A 20203-nucleotide genomic window follows, 5' to 3' on the forward strand; every position below is an offset into this window, starting at 1 on the left:
TTGAGCTTTTGCCAGGCACAGGGCCAATATCTAAGAGAGCGTACAGGATGCCCGCAAAGGATTTGGAGGAAATTAAGAAGTAGATTAAGGAGTTACTGGATAAAGGCTATATTCTCCCAAGTTCGTCACCTTGGGGATCGCCAGTGCTTCTAGTGGAGAAGAAGGACGGATCATTGAGGATGGTTGTTGATTATCGAGGATTGAATGAAGTAACAATCAAGAACAAGTACCCACTGCCAATGATCAATGATTTATTTGACCAATTGCAAGGAGCTAAGGTATTTTCCAAGATCGATCTACGATCAGGATACCACTAGTTGAAGATTCGAGAGCAGGATATACCTAAGACGGCTTTTACCACCAGGTACGGGCTGTATGAGTATACCGTTATGTCATTCGGTCTGACTAACGCACCTGCCTATTTCATGAACATGATGAACAAGGTGTTTATGGAGTTTCTGGATAAGTTCGTCGTGGTGTTCATTGATGATATTCTGGTCTACTCAAAGAATGAAGAGGAGCATAAGCAGCATTTGTGTTTGGTACTTGGGAAACTCAGAGAACATCAGCTATATGCCAAATTCAGCAAGTGTGAGTTTTGGTTGAAGGAAGTTGGATTCCTCGGACATGTTATATCTGGAGAAGGAATAGTAGTAGACCCCACCAAAGTTGTCACTGTGACAAATTGGGAAGCACCCACGTCAGTTGGAGAGATCCGGAGTTTTCTTGGACTCGCAGGATACTACCGGAGGTTCATTGAGAATTTCTCGAAGATTGTGAAGCCTATGACAGAGTTGTTGAAGAAGGAAACCAAGTTCAATTGGACTAAGGAATGTGAGGCTAGTTTCCAGGAGTTGAAGAAATGTCTGGTTACATCACCAGTATTGATCCTGCCAGATCAGTGCAAGGATTATGAAGTTATTGCGACGCTTCTTGCCGAGGACTTGGAGCAGTGCTTATGCAAGAGGGAAGAGTTTTTTCGTATGCCTCACGACAACTTAAACCCCATGAGTTGAATTATGCTACACATGATTTGGAGTTAGCAGCCGTAGTGCATGCGTTGAAGACATGGAGACATTTTGTCATCGGAAACCATTGTGAGGTGTACATGGATCACAAGAGTTTGAAGTACATTTTCACACAAAAGGAGTTGAATCACTGGCAAAGGAGATGGTTGGAGCTCATAAAAGATTCTGATATGAGATTGCATTATCACCCCGGAAAGGCGAACGTAGTAGCCGATGCGTTGAGCCGCAAGAGCCATGTCAACACATGTCACATCCCTAGCTGCTGGTAGTGCTCTAGGCTAGCTTCATGTGTGCATCATGTCTATATTTTTGAAACTTGAATTGAGGAATTTTGAAAGCCTCAAAAACTTAATTAAAAGCAGGGCAAAGATCCCTAGAAATCTCATTCTATGTTCCAAGATGTCCTTTTGCAATGTTTGAGAATTTTGGCAAGAGCTATATATCAAACCAAAATTTAGGAACATTTTAAAGGAATTATTTTGGGACTTTGAATTTAAATCAATACTATTTTGAATTTGAACTTATATCCAAATATTACTCAATATATGTTCAAATAACTGAAACATTTTTATGTGCTTTGGTATAATTCCATTGTGCTAAATAAAATGTTCAGGGGAATTTTGTCACTGTCTTTGAATTTGTTTTATTTAGAAACAGTGGCAAAAGGAAGTAAATTAAACAAAACAGAAGAAAAATTAAAAAAGAGCAGAAGGACTACCTGGCGCTCACCTCTCAGCCCACCTGGCCCGGCACTGTGGCTGAGGCCTGGCCCAGCCCACCACCGCCACCTCCCCGTGTCGTCTTCCTCCCCCTCGCCCCAAAGTAGCTCGGTGGCGAGCGCCGACGCGCCCCACCACCTCCTGGTTGCCTGCTTCCCCTGGCCTCCTGTAACGTCGCCATGCACACCCCCCCCCTCGAACCCTCTCACTCTTCCCCATGGCCCTCCTCTCCTCTGCTCCCTCTCTCTCGCCCGGACCAAACGCGCCCGTCGCCGCCGTCCAAATCCCAGCGCTGGCCACCGTCGTCGTCTCGCTTCCACCAGCTGTCCAAAAGCTTCGCCAAGCCCCGATTAACCTCTCCACCGAAGGACGCGAGCCCAAAGGCCCCGCATCGACGCCACCATCGCCGTCTCCGAGCTCTGCTCCGCCGGATGCCACCGCTCGATTCGTCGCCCGTAGTTCGTCCCCGAGCCTGACGAGACCTCCATACGACTCCCTGTGAGCCCCTCTCCCTTTCCCCTCATACCCCGTGGTGGATTTGGTTCGCTAGCTCGATTCCCGCCATCGCCGAGAGCTTCTGCCGTCGTGTCTCATCGCCGCTGTGGCCTGAGCTCGATCTGCTCACATCCGAGCACGCGGTAGTGCTCCAGGAGCTCCCCTGGTGCTCCTGCGCTGCTCAACCTGCTCGCTAGCAAGCTGCAGCCCCGCGCCCTGGCCAAGTCCGAGCATCGCCGCCGCCGAGCTCATCACCGGTGCCGCTACAGCCCGCATCAGCTCCAGCCACCACCACCATCATACGCGCCCTGCTGCGGGTGTTCCAACGCACCCGGCCGCGCGACCTCCCGTCGCCGGAGTTGGCCGGACGAGCGACCTCGCCGTGCCCTGTTACGCCGGCGGCTAAATGCCGATTAGAGCTGACGTGGAGCATTAGGTTAGGTGCTAATCACTCGGTTAATTAAACCCTTGTGCATGACATGTGGGACCGCTCCTGTTAAAAACACGGGTTAAGTTAAATAACCCCCTGTTAACTCTCTATCTCACTAACATGTGGGCCTCGGTGTCAGGTTTGACCTAGACCGGCCCCTGCTGACCTGCTGATGTCACAATGACGTCAGGCTGACGCAATAAATCATTTTCTGGATTTATGTTAATTCAGGAAATTCCAGAAAATGATTTAAACTTCTAAAATTCATAGAAATTCAACCGTAACTCCAAATTAAATAATTTATATATGAAAAATTATCAGAAAAATTCAAGGAATCCATCTGTACCATTTTCATGCATGTTAGAACAACTTATAGCTGCTGTTTAGTACAATTCAATTAAATGGCACTTAAATAACCACATGTGGAGTTTGAATTTGAATCTTGGATTCAACCAACTTCATTTAATCTGGTTTTAGTTGCATTAGCACAAAACACAGCATATTGCCATGTCACATTCATGCATCATATTGTGCATTGCATTTGATTGTGTTTTTCCTCAGTTGCCGGTGATTGCCCCCTTTCGATAGACGTGATACCGACGATGTGATCGATGACACCGATGAAGAGCTATATTATCTTCAGAAGTGCCAGGCAAGCAAAACCCCCTTGTTCATTCCGATAAAACCCCACTCTCTCGCTCCTGCTCTCTTTTACTGCATTAGGACAACAACGACATATTTGTTACTTGCTGCGGTAGCTGAACCCCTTTATCCTTTGCATGACCTTTCATTGCCACAGTAAATAGATGAAACCCACTAGCATGATTAGGAGTTGTTTGAGCCCTGATGTGCCTACTCTTTCATGCTTGTTTGTCATGCCTGCTACTGCTTAGAGTTGAGTCAGGTCTGATTCATCGGGGATGAATCAGAGGTGTGTGAACATGTCCTACTGTGTGTGAGCTAAGTGTGTGAACACGATTTGGTAAAGGTAGCGGTGAGAGGCCATGTAGGAGTACATGGTGGGTTGTCTCATTGCAGCCGTCCTCAGGAACTGAGTTCTGTGTTTGTGATCCATGACCAGTTACTACCACACATTGGGTTCCGGTAACTCGACCCCTCTCGACTTATTAATCAACATGATCTCTGTCCAGGAGTTGCAACTAGTTTCTGGTGTTTGTAGGTAGTGTTAGTAGTCTACCAAGTGGCACCCGGTACAGGTGGGCTTGGGACAGACTAGGCACAGTGGCACAGTGTACCAAGTGGCACCCGGATGGTGGGCTTGGGAACCCTGCTCATATCGTTTGGGGCCGTGAGCGACACCCCGGCCGGATCTCCTCGCGGATGGAACCCGAATAGGCGATAAACCTGGACTAGAGACTTGTTCGGTTAGTCAGGTCATGGCCGACTCCCTCGCCCGAATTCCGCTTGAAGGTTGCCGAGGTACATGTCGTGTTCAGGGCGATAAGTGGCGAAAGCGTGTGTGAAGAAGTACACCCCTGCAGGGTTATCATTATCTATTCGAATAGCCGGATTCCTCGGATATGGAAACTTGGACCCCTTGCATAGTTCATAGACAAGTGAAAGTGGATACTCTAAAATACGCAAGATAAGCGTGAGTGCTATGGATGGCGTTCTCGTAGGGAGACGGTAGCGGATCCATAGTGGTGTATTGATATGGTGAATATGTGGACTCGTGTGCGCCACCTCAAAAGAGTTGCATTGTAGTCGTAGTTCAGGTTAGCCACCGAGTCAAAGCTGGCTTGCTGCAGTCAAACTCCACCACCCCCTTTGTTGATAATGATGCATATGTAGATAGATCTGATGTAAGTCTTGCTGGGTACATTTGTACTCGCGTTTGCCTATTTTATGTTTTGCAGAGAGACTTCAGTCTCGCTAGTAGTACCGTGTGGACTTCGACGTTTAGCTTGTTACCTCAGCTACGATCTTGTGCCCTCGGCAGGATCTAGTAGATAGTCAGGCTTCTCAGCCTTTTTCATTTATAGTTGTCTGTACTCAGACATGATAGCTTCCGTTTGTGCTTTGACTTGTATGCTCTGAGTGTTGGGTCATGAGACCCATGTTTGTAATATCTCGCTCCTCGGAGCCTATTGATTATACTACTTGAGTCGTAGAGTCATTTTGTGATGCCATGTTGTATTGCACATATCGAGCATATTGTGTGTATCTTATTGAAATGCTTGGTATGTGTGGGATCTGACTATCTAGTTGTTTATCCTTAGTAGCCTCTCTTACCGGGAAATGTCTCCTAGTGTTTCCACTGAGCCATGGTAGCTTGCTACTGCTCCGGAACACTTAGGCTGGCCGGCATGTGTCCTTCTTCGTTCCTGTGTCTGTCCCTTCGGGGAAATGTCACGCGATGAATACCGGAGTCCTGTTAGCCCGCTACAGCCCGGTTCACCGGAGTCCTGCTAGCCCAGTGCTACAGCCTGGATTCACTCGCTGATGACCGACACGTTCGATGCTGGGTCATGGATGCCTGTCCCTGTAAGTCTGTGCCACTTTGGGTTTACGACTAGCCATGTCAGCCCGGGCTCCTTATCATATGGATGCTAGCGACACTGTCATATACGTGTGCCAAAAGGCGCAAACGGTCCCGGGCAAAGGTAAGGCGACACCCGTGGGAATACCGTGCGTGAGGCCGCAAAGTGATATGAGGTGTTACATGCTAGATCAATGTGGCATTGAGTCGGGGTCCCGACAACACACTCTTTACCGGAGAGTTACCAAAGGAGCTATTCGAAGATCTTCGTGAGCTATGTTTGGAGATAGTTCTGAGAGGCTATGTAGCAGCATTGGAAATTCAACCAACTTTGATGAATAAGATCAGAGAAGCTCAGAAGACTGACAAGGAGATTGCCTAGATAAAGGAGAAGATGAGCAAAGGAAAAGCTAAGGGATTTCGTGAGGATGAGCACGATACCTTATGGTTTGAGGACCGCGTTTATGTGCCTAATGACCCGGAGATCAGTTAGTTGATTCTACAAGAGGCCCATGATTCACCGTATTCGATTCACCCAGGAAATACCAAGGTGTATCTGGATTTGAAGGACACTTTCTGGTGGACCGGAATGAAGAAGGATATTGTGGAGTATGTAGCAGTTTGTGATGTATGTCAGAGAGTGAAGGCAGAACATCAGAAGCCAGCAGGATTGCTACATCCATTGCCGATACCCGAATGGAAGTGGGATAAGCTAGGCATGGATTTTATTATGGGATTGCCCAGGACTTGTTCAGGCTATGACTCAGTATGGGTTGTAGTCGATCATTTGACGAAGGTAGCTCATTTCATCCCAATGAAGATGACTTATACAAGTGCTAAGTTGGCAAAGATATACATGACCAGGATCGTATGTCTGCATGGAGTTCCGAGGACCATTGTATCAGATAGAGGAACCCAGTTTACCTCAAAGTTCTAGAATCAGTTGCACAAAACTTTGGGTACCAGGCTATTGTTAAGTACAACCTTTCATCCACGGACAGACGGACAAACCGAGAGAGTCAATCAGATTCTGGAAGACATGTTGAGAGCTTGTGCGCTAGATTATGGATCTAGTTGGGTCGACAATTTACCCTATGCAGAGTTCTCTTACAACAACAATTATCAATCCAGCTTGAAGATGGCCCCTTTTGAAGCTTTGTACGGAAGGAGGTGTAGGACACCGTTGTTGTGGGATGAAGTTGGAGACGTCAGTTGTTTGGACCAGATTTTATTAAAGAATCTGAAAGGAAGGTTAAGCTAATTCGCGATAGGCTCAAGGTAGCCAAGTCCAAGCAGAGGAGCTATGCGGATTCTAAACGCAAGGAGACAGTTTACGAAGTCGGAGACAGAGTTTATCTTAGTGTGTCCCCACTTCGAGGAGTTAAGCATTTTGGAGTTAAGGGAAAGTTAGCACCACGTTTTGTGTGACCATACAAAGTGTTGGAGCGTATGGGAGAAGTTTCTTACAAGTTGGAATTTCTCGAATGATTGTCAGGAGTTCATGATGTGTTCCATGTTTCTCAGTTGAAGAAGTGCCACGCAGAGATGGTTGATATACCTCTGAGAGATACAGTGCCACTGGAAGCGATTCAGTTGGATAGTGATTTGACCTACAAGGAGAAACCACTGAAGATTCTCGAGTTTGCCAGCCGAGTCACACGCAGCAAGGTTATCAAGTTTTGCAAGGTTCAGTGGAGCCACCATACCGAAGAGGGCCACCGTCACCTATTTTCTAGCCAACCCGAATCTTGAGGGCGAGATTCATGTTAAGGAGGGTAGGTTTGTGACATCCCAATTTTTCAATTTGGAATGTTATATATTAGATCACCATTGCATATCATATTTTATTGCATTTTGGCTAGATCCTAGAAATTCTACGCAACTCAAGGACCCGCGGAGAGAGTTGGGGATTTCGTTATTTTCATATTTGAGTTTTCTCAAATTTTGAAAAAGGATCATTTGAGTTTAAGTATTTTATCTTTGAATATTTATATTATAAAAATAAAAGAGAGGGAATAAAATTACTTTCCCTAATAATGGAGATTTAATAATAAAATCAGATAAGATTTTATTTCGGAGTTATATCACTATTTTGTATGAATTAGTAAAAATACGCGTTTTTCAGAATTGCATTTTAGGCCGAAATAAATGTTCATATTGTCCGGCTTACTTTTAGAGGACGGGGAAATTTATTTCGGGATTTTTGGAGTTTGTTTAGTATTTCTTTTCTTTCTTTTTCTGCACGTCAGAATTATTTAAAAAAAAAGTCAGCTGACTTGGGCCGCCGTGGGCAACCCGGACTCCGTCCCGCCCAGCCTTTATAAGCCGCCTGAGCCACCCGGTCCACCCCAGCCCGTGCAGCCGCCGAAACCCTAACCCTAGCCGCACCTTGATCCGCGCGTCGCCGCCACCGCCGGTTTCCGCCGCTGCCGACGCCGCCGCCCCTTACCCCGCCGCCCGACGCCCTCGCCTCACCGTCGACCGCCGCCGCCGGAGCACGCCGCTGGAGCCACTGCCGGCCCGTCTTGCCGGACCTCGCTGGAGGTAGCCGCCCGACGCCAGCGGTTTTCTCTAGAAAACCGCCTGGTTTTTTAAAAAAAACCACGGTTGTTTTTTTATAGATTGGTTTGTATTTTTTTCCGGTTTAGTTATTTTGCGAACGTTCGTCCGTACATTCATTTTAATGAACGGTTTTCTTCGTTTAGCCGCAGGCAGCGAACGTTCGTTCGTTAGCTTGTTTGTCAGTTTTTCTTTTTTCTTGGAATTTCCGCGATTATTTTCGATCGCGATTTCTGATCCGATTTTCATTCTAGTGTAACTTTTGCTCGTTTATCGGAATCAGGCGATTCAAGCGCCTAGAGTTTTGTCTTGAAACCCTCTTTCCATTTAACCCACTCAAACAAGTATTTGCTACTGTAAAATTTGACTTAGGTCCAGATTAGTAAATGAAGCTTGTTTCTTTCGTCGTTTGAGTTTCGTTGCTTCATTTGATTTGATTCTTTTTGCAAACCAGAGTTCTTGAGTTGAACTTTCTGGATAGATCTCTTATTTAAGTTTTACCTGTGCATTAGATGAGTTCTTATTATATGCTTGTTTATTTGCGATAGAGTACCCGGAGTGCGTAGCTTGCTACTAGGAGTCTCTAGGTTTCACGGATCATCAGCAAGGCAAGTAACACATTGGTCATACCTCTTTACTACCCGGTTTTTACTGCATTAGATCTATCCTCAAACAATTGCATGGTTAGTATCTGATTAATATGTGGGTTCTGGGAAGTAGATGAGCTAGTACCTATTACCTGTTTATTATCAAACCTTTGGGAGTTACTTCTACGTTTGCTTAAATTGTTGTGCTATGCTAGTAGACGTGGATTGAGTGAGTGTATCCATGACAGATGTGAGATTTTTAATTAATGGTTTACATAAGGTGGCAACTTTAATACACATCTGGGTGGATTGAGGCACCTGGGGAACCCAGTGTTGCCTGTATTTTTGGAAATCCCGGGGAACCGTGTGATTCTCCTATGGACCGCCACCCAGGCTCAAAGGGATCATGAGATTGTTCATGCTAGAAACTTCCGTGTGCAGCCACAAGCTACTATGGGATCTAGCATAGTTGATTAAGTCGAGTGAACTCTTACAGTGGTAGACTAGCAGATGTAGGGGAAAGTAGGTGTAACTGTCTACCCATCGTAAGGTGCAAACACTTCTGAAAGACTATGTCTCGGTCATCCATTTCTCAAACACCATGTAGTGTGAGAAATCTAACGAAGGAGATCGAGTCTTGTGGGGAAAAGTGCGCAAACCTCTGCAGAGTTTACAAACTAATCATGGTTAGCCGTGTCCCCGGTTAAGGACGTTTTGTGTACCTAGTACCTGGATTATCATGTGAATCTCATCGTGTTACATAATTTAATTTGTTGGGTCTAATGATGATGCTTAATTGGGATTGAGTTGGGTGAACCTTCTCAATGTTTAAGAACCACCATGATAGTTAAATAAAATTTATTCCTTTGTTGTGCGGAAAAATTGGCTTTATGCAACACTGTAACCATAGAGCTTTCCACCAGCCATATATGCATGTAGTGATAGCATTTTCTGTTCATTACTCTCTATGTGTTACACTGCCAGCATATTCCATGTGCTGACCCATTTTCGGGCTGCAACGTTCATGTTGCAGACTTTTCGGACGACATGTAAGGTGCCTTAGGTCGTGATCTTTCACTCAGTGATGCCGTTGGAGTTGATGGACTTACTTTATCTTCCAAGCCTTCCGTTGTTATCGTATTTATATGGCCTTAAGCCATATTTATTGTAATAAGTTCTCTTTTGAGACATTCGATGTAATAAGTGTGTGATTGCTACTCTGTTATAAATCCTTCAAGTACTGTGCATGTCAGCATTACCGATCCAGGGATGACTCTGATGCATAGAGATTAGACTGTTTGAGGTCTGGTCGCTACACTGGTTCCCGCCTTCGTACTTCGAAATCTTCCAGACGGCACGCCTGGTCGTGGCCGACTCCTAGATGTCGGCTCTTCAGAGTAGTAAGCTACTTGGGCTTCTCGTTCTCTTTTCAGCTGTGAAGCCCCACCAGCTTCGGGGTCTACTATCGGAGTAAATGGCCACGGGTAGCCTTATCAGCTCCCCCTAGCTTTTCAAGACATCAGGCCGACTACACCCCTCAAGCATCCAAGACGAAGGGCCGCCTTCTCGTGGACAGCTGCAGGAAGGCGGCGAGGTTCAGTAAGCAGTCCCAAAGTGGGTCGACTCCTAGCAGGCGGCCACCACAGTAGCCGGCTCCTCCCACGCAGCCTACAATGCACTCTCAAAGTTTGCACCTACATCACAGTGATAAGACGGGGCATGGCTAAAGTCAAGCCTGCCACCCCCGAATCCCGGAGCAAGCGTGGCCACAGTGCAATGTACCGGGCGGTCATCCCCCGCCCGGCGCGGCATTGTTGCCATGATGACCATGACATCATCCATGGCAGAACGACCATGCCCTCATGATGAGCCGTCAGTACTGCCCGCAGGCGGCGGCCCTACCTGCCACAGAGCCGCCAGAAGGCAGCATGACCAAACCAGTCGGCATGAGGAGAGGCCAGCTCCCAACAGTCGGCCTACCCTCACCGTGGAAGTTTGTGCACCATTAACCAGATAAGACGGGGTGAGGCTACAGTGAACACCTGCCAAGCGGTGGCACTGTAGCCACACCCACCCCGACAAAGCCACATCATCAGGGGTAAGGCTACTGTAACAAGCAGCCGACAGGGCCCACAGACGGTGGGCCTAGCCAGTCGGCCTAGACACCAGCAGCCGGCGGGACCCGCCAGTCGGCGGGCTCCAGTGGCCCGCGGAGAAGCCTGCGGTCATAGACACTGACGGCCTGGGTCCACAACCGCCCAGATTACAATGGTACCCCTGGGGGTAGGCCTATATAAACCCCCTAGGGCCCCCATGCAAAGGGTTGATCTCTTAGAGTTTCCCACACACATATAAAGAGAAGAAGAGAGCTAGCCTTTCCCTTCTTCTTCCTCTAGCCGAACAGCTCAAGGAGCAACTTGTAGCTACTTGTTGATTTAGTGATCATGCAGAGACCCTACAGAGCAGGACTAGGGGTGTTATCTCCTAGGAGAGCCCCAAACCTGGGTAAGATTCGCCGACGTGCATGTCTTTACCTCATCCTGTTTCCAGGAACGCGACGTCTTACTAGCTCCCACTATGATTGGCCATCCTTTGGCATATGTCGCACCTACCACCCGACACTTAGGACATGTCAAGCAATCAACCTACTCGTGCAATTCAAAGAGTGTAGCTATCAGATTGCGTGTTCCGCAAACCCCTGAGAGGTTCAAACTCCGGGGTGCGTGTTGAGATCTCAGCCTCCCCGGTATGCCTACTCGCTAATCTCACAGCCGAGATCATTGAACTCAAAGGAAATGGGACACAAAAGTTTACCCAGGTTCAGGCCGCCTTGCGGTGTAAAACCCTACTCCTGCTTTGTGGTGGATTGGCCTCGAGTGGATGAGGATGAACTAGTACAGTGCGGAACAACCTTAGGTAGTGTGTTCTTTAGCTCAAGTGAGCTGGCGAAGGTGAGGGTGGAATGGATTCGATCGACTTGATCTCTCCTCTCCTATGGCGGTGGCTAGGTCCTATTTATAGTGCCCATGGTCCTCTTCCCAAATGAAGGCGGGAAGGGATCCCACAACGGTTAAATTTGAAGGCAGACAACTAGTACATCTTGTCCTGACGAAAGTAGTCTTAGCCTGCAAAAGCCTCTGATCGTGACGCCGTGGTGGGCTCGGCAATGACCTTCGTCCTGCCATCCTGGCAGTCTTGGTCTTGTTGAATGAGAACGGAAATCTTTTAGCTGATACGTCGGGACTCCGCACTTGCGCTTGCTTCCTTAGCATCAAAGAGGAAACTGGTTCACTACGCTCGCTGGCGCCCACCTAGCCTTGGTCGTCATGGCTCACGTCACCAGAGCCTCGCGAGGTGAGCCTTGCATGGAAATCTCTGCTCCTCAGGAGCCATCCCGAGGAGGATGCTCCTTTAGAGGTCTTGGTGTCGTCCGCCTCGCGAGGCTTGGCCCCTCGCGAGGGTCTTGAGTTGTCCATGTCGAAGTTGGGACGTACCAGGCTGTCGATGGGGCCACACCATGGGCCGCAGGTAGGCAAGTTCGGGAACCCCCGTTCCCAGAACGCCGACAGTAGCCCCCGGGCCCAAGGCGCACTCGGATTTGGCTTCAAGGCGAAGCCAAAGGGCAAGTGCGGGGCGCCGTAGGCCCTCACTACCTGCAGCCTCGGTCTCCGCTTCCCCACGTAGCCTCGGCAACCGTTTGACTTGACGAGTCCCTGCTACATGCAGGAAAAACCATCATTGCATCGGATCGTGGTGGCCGGCGGTTGACCTCCCTCTGGCTATAAATGAGGGGGAGGTGTAGAGACCCCCCTTTCGCTTATCACATCTTATTGCTGCCCTCTCCTTCATGTTCTCCGTCTTGCCGCATCGCCCATGGCGCCGATCAGAAGATTCTCCATGGCGGAGAAGGGAAAAGCCCCTCGGGAGGATCCTGAACCGCTTCCGCCGAACAAAAGGTTTAGTCTTCCTCGTGATGCTGGCACAATGCAGGAAATGACTCGGCCTTCGTGCGAGCAACCTCCGCCCAGCTTCTAGCTTCCCCTGTACGCCCGCGCATAGGATGGCAATGCCCGCCGCCTCGTGGTTCGGGGTAGCAGCAGACAGGCTGAAGTTGAGCGGTCAGCTGGCCCGTGAACTCACGGTGAGGGTAGCTCGCGCGAGTTTGTTGTGTGGGCGGCAATGCCGCCTCGCTCGTGGATCTGGACCAGTGCAGGGCGTCAGGGCACCTAGAGCTGGTCTCGGGGTGGCTCTAGGCCGATGCGTCTATCAGGGCGGCTTTGAACCTATCTGTGGCATCTGCGGAGTAGGGCCGGAAGGTGGCTGGCTTAGCCGCAGCTGCCCGTGACATGGCGCTGAAGGAAGCCAAGGACGCCGGGAGTGCTGCCGCGTGGCGGAGGCCAAGCTGAAGACCCTCCATGATCAGCAGGCCACCCAGGCCTATCAGCTCGAGGTGAGGGAGGAGGAGCTGAAGGCCTGGGATGCTGCGCTTGCCGATCGTGATGTCGAGCTGGCGCAGGCGACCCGGGAGCATGACATAGAGCGCGGCCGACTAGAGAAGTTGACAGAGGAGGTGGAGGTGGACTAGGTATTCCATACCAAGCTTGTTTCCGACGAGAAGGCTCGGTTGGAGGCCAGGGAGAAGCTTCTTACCAAGGTCGAGGAGGTGGCTACCGCGGGCCGCAACACCTTCGTCTCCCTCGAGGTGAGGTCCCGCAAGGCATTGCAGGATCTCTACGGGGGTGAGCACAAGGTGCCGATGGCGACTACGGAGCAGGGTCCCACCATGCTGTTCCCTAGGCTCATCGCGGCACTCGAGGCGTCGTCGTTAGAGTAGGCCCCATGGTGGAGGGAGAGGCCCGCACACTTTCTTCCTCGGCCATGACGCGCGTCTTCAGCCACCTCTACCTCTGAGACCCCAGTTTCGACTTCGGTGCCTTGCTCGAGCCTGTGGACCCCTAGTCCTGCACTACTGCTGCCCAGGCCATGAAGGATCAGGTGGAGGCCCTGCTGAAGAAGTTCCTCACTGTCGAGCCCGTGGCTAGGGCAGATGACAAGGACAGCGGCGATGTCATCAACGATGGGGCTCCCCTGGCGAGCGACGACGGCGCCCAAGGCTGAAGAAGAGGCTTGATGACGGCGCTTACCCCTGTTTCTGCAATATGTATCATGGCTCGTGGAGGCATAAGAACTTTATGCTTGGAACTTTTTTAAGAGACATTATGCTTGTAATAATTTGGTAGGGCTCCGCAATCTCCTTGCTGTTTGTTTTAGTGTTCTGTGTTGGCAGGGCCCGGCCCCGCGCATACTAAATGGATCATCCAGATCACCAGGACGAGGCCAAGGGGTGAGGGGCTATGTGACCAGTAAGGCTCCTGAGGCTTGATGCTTAGGAGTCCCCCTTGACGTACAAACAGCTCTCGGAAAGGAGATGCGGGAGCAGGTCTTGGCGCTCTGCGTCGGCAGGGCCGGCCCGCGCTTACCTCAGCCGCCGTTGGCTCATCCGGATCACCAAGATGAGACCAAGGGGTGAGGGGCTATGTGGCTAGTTAGGCTCCTGAGTCATGATGCTCAGGAGTCCCCCTTGACATGCGAACAAACCATCATACATTTCCTTGCCGGGCTCTAGCTCAGGAGGGGTGCGTGATGGCCAGGTTCGTGGGACCTGGTGAGCTAGCGTACGCCAGGCATGACCTGAGCGTAGCCTCCGTGCCCAGCCCCCTCGCGCTACTCTCCCGAGTGAAAGCAGCGCGATGAGGCTAAACATTGAGCCTAGTGGCTCACCCGAGGTTGCTGCAGCCGCGAGGCTACCCTCAGTTGTTTATCACCAACACGGAGCATGTCGCTTCTGCCTTGCACCGGCATAGCCGCTCCTCGACCATGTCGACTGACAGCGCGGAGCATGGTGCTTCCACTGGTATGTGGATGGGGCCTCCCTCTGAGGAGAGACCCCGGGGCATGTACAATCCCGCCCTGTCACCTGGCTTGCACAACAGGGCTAGAGGAGGTGTGTTTGGGCACTCGTGAGCCAGCGTGGGACTCACGAGGCCCTACCACAAGGCTGGTCGCGCCTGAACTTGATTGGGAACACTTGTGATAGTCCTGCGCTGAGTGAATCTCCTGAGGTTATCGCATGAGAAGGCCAAACACCAACTCGCCGAGGAGGTCACATAAATGGGACCGTCCCACTAGACAGAGCTTCGCCGTTGGGTTTATCAACGCTGCAGGGATGGACCCGAGCACAGACGTTGTGCCCAGTCTTCTCATGTCAAGGTCCTGAAGAAAGACAACCATGCACGGCTCCTGCGGTGACGAGGCACCGGGTCGCGCGCCCTCACTCGTCCGCCCGCGATTAGCTCATGCGAGAACATGGCACCAAGGGCCATGGGAGGTGACGTGCACGTGTCACACCCAGTTTTCACGTCACAACACTTAAGTCAATAAATCATGAAAAAATGTGGTTTGACAAAAAGTTTTGAGTGTGTTGGTCTTTGCTTGATTGAATTTTTGTTTGCTGTTTGAAAGTGCTCTAAAAATCAAAATATCCTCCAACTTCTATACTTCATCTCCTAGATCCAAAACTTTGCCCAATGATCATGCCATGTGTATAGGACAGAATAGTATTTTCTTAGAAAAATATTTTGGCCAAAAAGTATTTTCTGAATTAGCTTTTCCAAAAACCCCTGAGTTGAGACTTGAAATACAAGTACTTAATTAAGGGTGTGAAAAATCTTTCAAAAATCATATTTGACTCCTATTAGATATAGGACTCCCAAAAACCACAAAATATTATTTTCAAAGTGTTTTTACTATTTTATTCAGAGGGTTTTTCTTAAGGCCAAAAATGGTCTTTAATAGGTTAAAACTATTTTAATGTTTCAAAAATATTTGAGAAAATCTAGGGAGAATCAGTGGACATATATTGTCCATATATATGTCGTGTTCAAAATATTGGTCAAATCCATCAAAAACCCTTTCTGGATATTTCAAGCTTTTGAAATGTTTATGAAGGAAATATTCTCTAAAAATTTCCAGAAAAGTTCTAGCATGCCACATATGACATATATGATGAGCTTCCCAAGCATCATGTCTTGAAGATAAAGGGAACTTCATAGAAACCCCTCAAAACCACATCTGTCCATTTTTAAGTTTGAACAACTTTACATTGTCAAACATGTCAAAATGCTCCCAAACTTGATGCACATGCTCAAACGGTGTAATTATGCATGTAGACGAAATTTCACAAGTTGGAGAGAAGGATAACTTGATCAAAGTGCCCCAAAGCCCTCTTTGCACACAACCAAATTTGAACAGCTCTACATTGCCAACTTTCTGCTTTTAGTATCAATTTTTGTGGACATACTCAATTACTCAAACAATGACACTACACCAAGTGGTGCATAAAGGAGAAACGATTTGCATGACTAAATGTTGGACAATCCATTTCTGTTGATACCCAGGGTTTGCCAAAGTTACATTGGGAACTTTCTTCAAATGAGCTCAAACTTGGTGACCAACCTCACATATATGTGCCATTTGATCCTCTTAAGTCTCATGCCAAGGGGAATTCACCTACCTGCCCAAACCAACATCAAACACATGCAGCCAATTTCCCAAAAACATCACTTTGACCTCTTCCACTAATCACGATGAGTCCAAATTTTTACCACAAATCCTCCTAGTCCTCTTCTACCTCCAGTAACTTTCCCCTGGGCACTTCTCAATGACTGAAGGGCAGAACCCCCAATTTACCCCTCCGGATAGCAACAATTCTTCTCCTTCTCCCCTTCTTCTCTCACCAGGGCCACTCCAAGGTTTCGAATGCCCCTCCCCACTTCTTTACTTCCCGCTATAGCTGCTGGACACTAGACGCCAAGCCCAGAGCGCCAAAAAAATGGCCATGCCAGCCAAGACCATGCTCTGGAGCGCGCTACAGTGCGCTCCTGCACTATAGCTGCACCCTGCCCAATGCCTCCGATGACCTCAGCACTCCCCCTCATGTCTCCCGAGGTTGCCTCGACTTCCGGGACATGCCTCGCTGACGGGCCCCTCCTCCCTTGCCATCCTTCTCCCTCCACGAGCACACCCGAGCACGTCCATGGATGTTGTGCATGGTGCACCACAGCCACGCCCATATAAAGCCACCCCGAGCACTGCATTGGCCTCTCCCCGGTGTCCCTCTCCCCCAGCAACCTCTCGGACAACCCCACTCTCTCTCCCGTGCCCTCAATGCACCCCGATCACCGATATGCCTTCGGCAGCCTCCACCCGGCTCCAGCAAACCAGGGCCTCCCCTCCCCTCCTTTGGCCAGCAGGAGAACCACAGCAGACCGATGGAGCTCTCCCACTCTTTTTCTCCTACTCTGGTGCCCCGTGGCGCTGCAACCATCTTCTCCAGAAGCCTCGTCCGCTGGCATGAGGGTCGTCGTTGCCCTGGACCTCCCCAGCCTGCGTGGGGCCCATAGATGGGCGCAGCTCGGCCTCCCGAGTCCGCCGATACACCGTACCCGTCGGAGACGGCTAGAACCGCCGGGGGAGCATGCCGGTGCCCCGCTCAGTTAACCTCTTCTGCTCCTGGCACGAGGAAGGAGACGACCTACGGGCGGGGCCTGCTCGTTAGTGGCCCATCCCCTAGGCCATGCTAGGAAGTGGAGACGGCTTCGGTGATGTCTGCTAGAACTACGTCTGTATTTCCCCAATGAGGAAGGGATGATGCAGTATAGCGACGGTAGGTATTTCCGTCAGTGATGAGACCAAGGATATCGAACCAGTAGGAGAACATCCTCACATCACGTAAACAACACCTGCACACAGATAACAAATACTCGCAACCGACATGTTAAAGGGGCTGTCAATCCCTTTCGGGTGTGGCGCCTCAAGATAGGCAAAATAACATGAGGTAAAAGTGGTAGATAGGATAAATAGATCGCGGAACAAATAAATTGCAGCAAGGTATTTTTGTATTTTTTGTTTAATAGTTCTGAAAATAAATGAAAAGGGAAATAGATCGCAAAGTCAATTTTGATGAAAAGAGACCCGGCGGCCGTAGGTTTCACTAGTGGCTTGTCTCAAGAAAAATAGAAAATGGTGGGAAAATAATTACTATTGGGAAATTCATAGAACTTCAAATAATCATTACGATATCCAGGCAATGACCATTATATAGGCATCACGTCCAAAATTAGTAGACCGACTCCTGCCTGCTTCTACTACTATTACTCCACACATCGACCGCTATCTAGCAAGCATCTAGCGTATTAAGTTCATGGAAAAATGGAGTAATGCAATAAGAACGATGACGTGATGTAGACAAGATCTTTTTATGTACAAATAGACCCCATCTTGTTATCCTTAATAGCAACGATACATACTCTAAGTGCATTTAGTGCCCCTTAGTGATTTTGGTGTATTGAAGACTTATAGGTTAAGGGACTAATGTGTTTGTGAGTGTACACAGGCTCTATAAGTCAATGAGAAGTTTGATATTTACAGTGAAAGTCAACCCCTAAAAATGAATTTCTTCGACTGAAGACTTTGGTTCTCTTGAAGACTTTGAAAGTGAAGAAATTGGTGTGACCTTGAAGACTTGGATATTCATGCGAGGAATCTGAAGCGTGAAGACTTTTATTTTTGTAGTTTCATTTTCTCTTTGTTGAGTCATAGGAAACACCATACAGTTAAAGCGGGTCAAGGTAATACTAAGAAAACTGATTTCTATGTGATGCTCATCTCAAAATCCTACACCTACCCAATCTTTCGAGTGAAGCCATTGGAAATCTCATATCAATTCAGTCAATTTCTTCAGTGACAGAGACGAATATCTTCTGGTCTCTGAGGACTTTGTTCTGACTGAGGAGTTAGGAATTCTCCAGTGCGGACTGCCTACACAGTGAGGAACATGATATCCCTGAGGAATTCAAACCTCAAATCCGACCTTTGCTAAGACGCGCGCCAGCTGTTCCAAAATATCCTACAACCTAACGGTCATATCAGCCAAGGGCATTTATGTCTAATCATGTCGGGATGCTCCCTAGGCTATAAATAGCCGCCCCCTGGAACCACTAGCTGGTTGGCTGCTCTGAGACAAACTGACACTTTTCATTTAAGAGCATCCCATCCTCCGAGGACTTTGAGCGAAAATCATCAAGTGAGGAAAACCCAAATCCCAAAGTGATTGAGCATCACTGAAGAGATTGTTCCTGTGTGGAATCGACGCTTGTTACCTTTCAGGACTATGTCTCCTCCAGACGATTAGGTGTCATGGTCTGAGTATCCAAGAGGAATTGTGGATTGCTGAGTGACCAAGTCTGTGAAGGTTTGGAAGTCACCTGTGAATACTTACCACTACTGTTGGGCGAGGTCTGTGTGTTCTTAGCTCAAGGAGAAAATACTATGTGTCCGAGACTGAGTCCTCGAGTTTAATTAGTCAGCCACTCCAACCAGACGTACAACTGTCACAACTGTTGGAACTGGTCTACCAAATCAGTGTCTTCACCAAGCCTACTGGTTCTATTTCCTCAACCCTTTCATTTCCTCAGTTATGTATTGATTTACCTTATCATATCTATTTGAAGACTTTGACTGAAGACTTTCTCTAATTCGTCAATCCTATTTCATGTATTTATTTACCTTATCATTACTATTTGAAGACTTTGACTGAAGACTTTCTCTAATTCCTCAATCCTATTTCTTTAGTCTGTTTGGTCTTCATCCTGCTTATCCTTTGTTTACATTTTCTGTACTCTGTGTTTGTCTTTCATTTTATCATGATGACTATGTTGTTGCTTTGTTATACTTATACCTGAGTACTTATTCTACTGCAAGTAGTTCTTCGCTTAGGAATTTCCTCACCCTGAAATTCCTCAGTGGAGAATTCATAAAAATAGCCTATTTAGCACCCTCTAGTTGACGTAACACACTTTCAATTGGTATCAGAGCAAGGTACTCCCTTGTTCTGTGTGATTTTGATTTAACCGCCTACAGTTTTAGTTATGTCGACTGCAGGAATGATCAAGGTCTCTGTTGGGTGTCCTACATTTGATGGGACGGACTACCCCTACTGGAAGAACAAGATGCGTATGCATCTTGAGGCAATTGATAACGATCTCTGGTACATTGTGGAAAATGGCGTTCCTCAGTCACTCCATCTCTAAATGCTACTAATGTGAAGAGATTCAAGCAACTCGATTCTCAAGCGAAGAATATCATATGTGGCCATCTGAGCAAAGGACAGTACGGCAGAGTCAGTGCCCTGAAAACTGCCAAGCTGATTTGGGACAGGCTGTCCAAGGTCAATGAAGGAGTCTCAACTCAACATGACTCCTGAGTTCATGTTCTTTGCAATCTTTTCAACCGCTTCAAAAGACTCGACAACGAAAATGTTCAGCAAACCTTCGATCGCCTCACTGACATCTCAAATGAGCTTCAAGCACTTGGTGCCACTGACATCACCGACCATGAGGTGGTGAAGAAATTGCTGAGATCACTTGATACCTCATTCGATACCCTCACATTGATGATTCAAGAACAACTTGATTACAAGTCACTTGAACCCGCTGATATCCTCGAGAGGCTAAATACTCATGAGTTCAAGCTTGCTGAGAAGAGAGATCTCTATGGACTATGGAAGATCACGTGCACTGAAGGCCAAGGCAGTATCTTAGTGCGAAGCTGAGGATTCTGGTAGCAACCTTGGTGATCCTGAAGAACTAAGCCAGGAGCTAGCAATGCTCGTGAGGACATTTCAGAAGTTCTCTCACCGCGGTTGCTTTTGAAAGTCTTCAAGAAATGATGATTCCTCATCCCGTGACTACAAGAAGAGAACTTGCCACAAATGCAAGAAACCTGGTCACTACATGTCTGATTGTCCTCTGTGGGAAAAGGAAACA

The sequence above is a fragment of the Triticum aestivum genome, chromosome 2B (assembly GCF_018294505.1).
Source record: "Triticum aestivum cultivar Chinese Spring chromosome 2B, IWGSC CS RefSeq v2.1, whole genome shotgun sequence".
Classification (NCBI taxonomy): Eukaryota; Viridiplantae; Streptophyta; class Magnoliopsida; order Poales; family Poaceae; genus Triticum; species Triticum aestivum.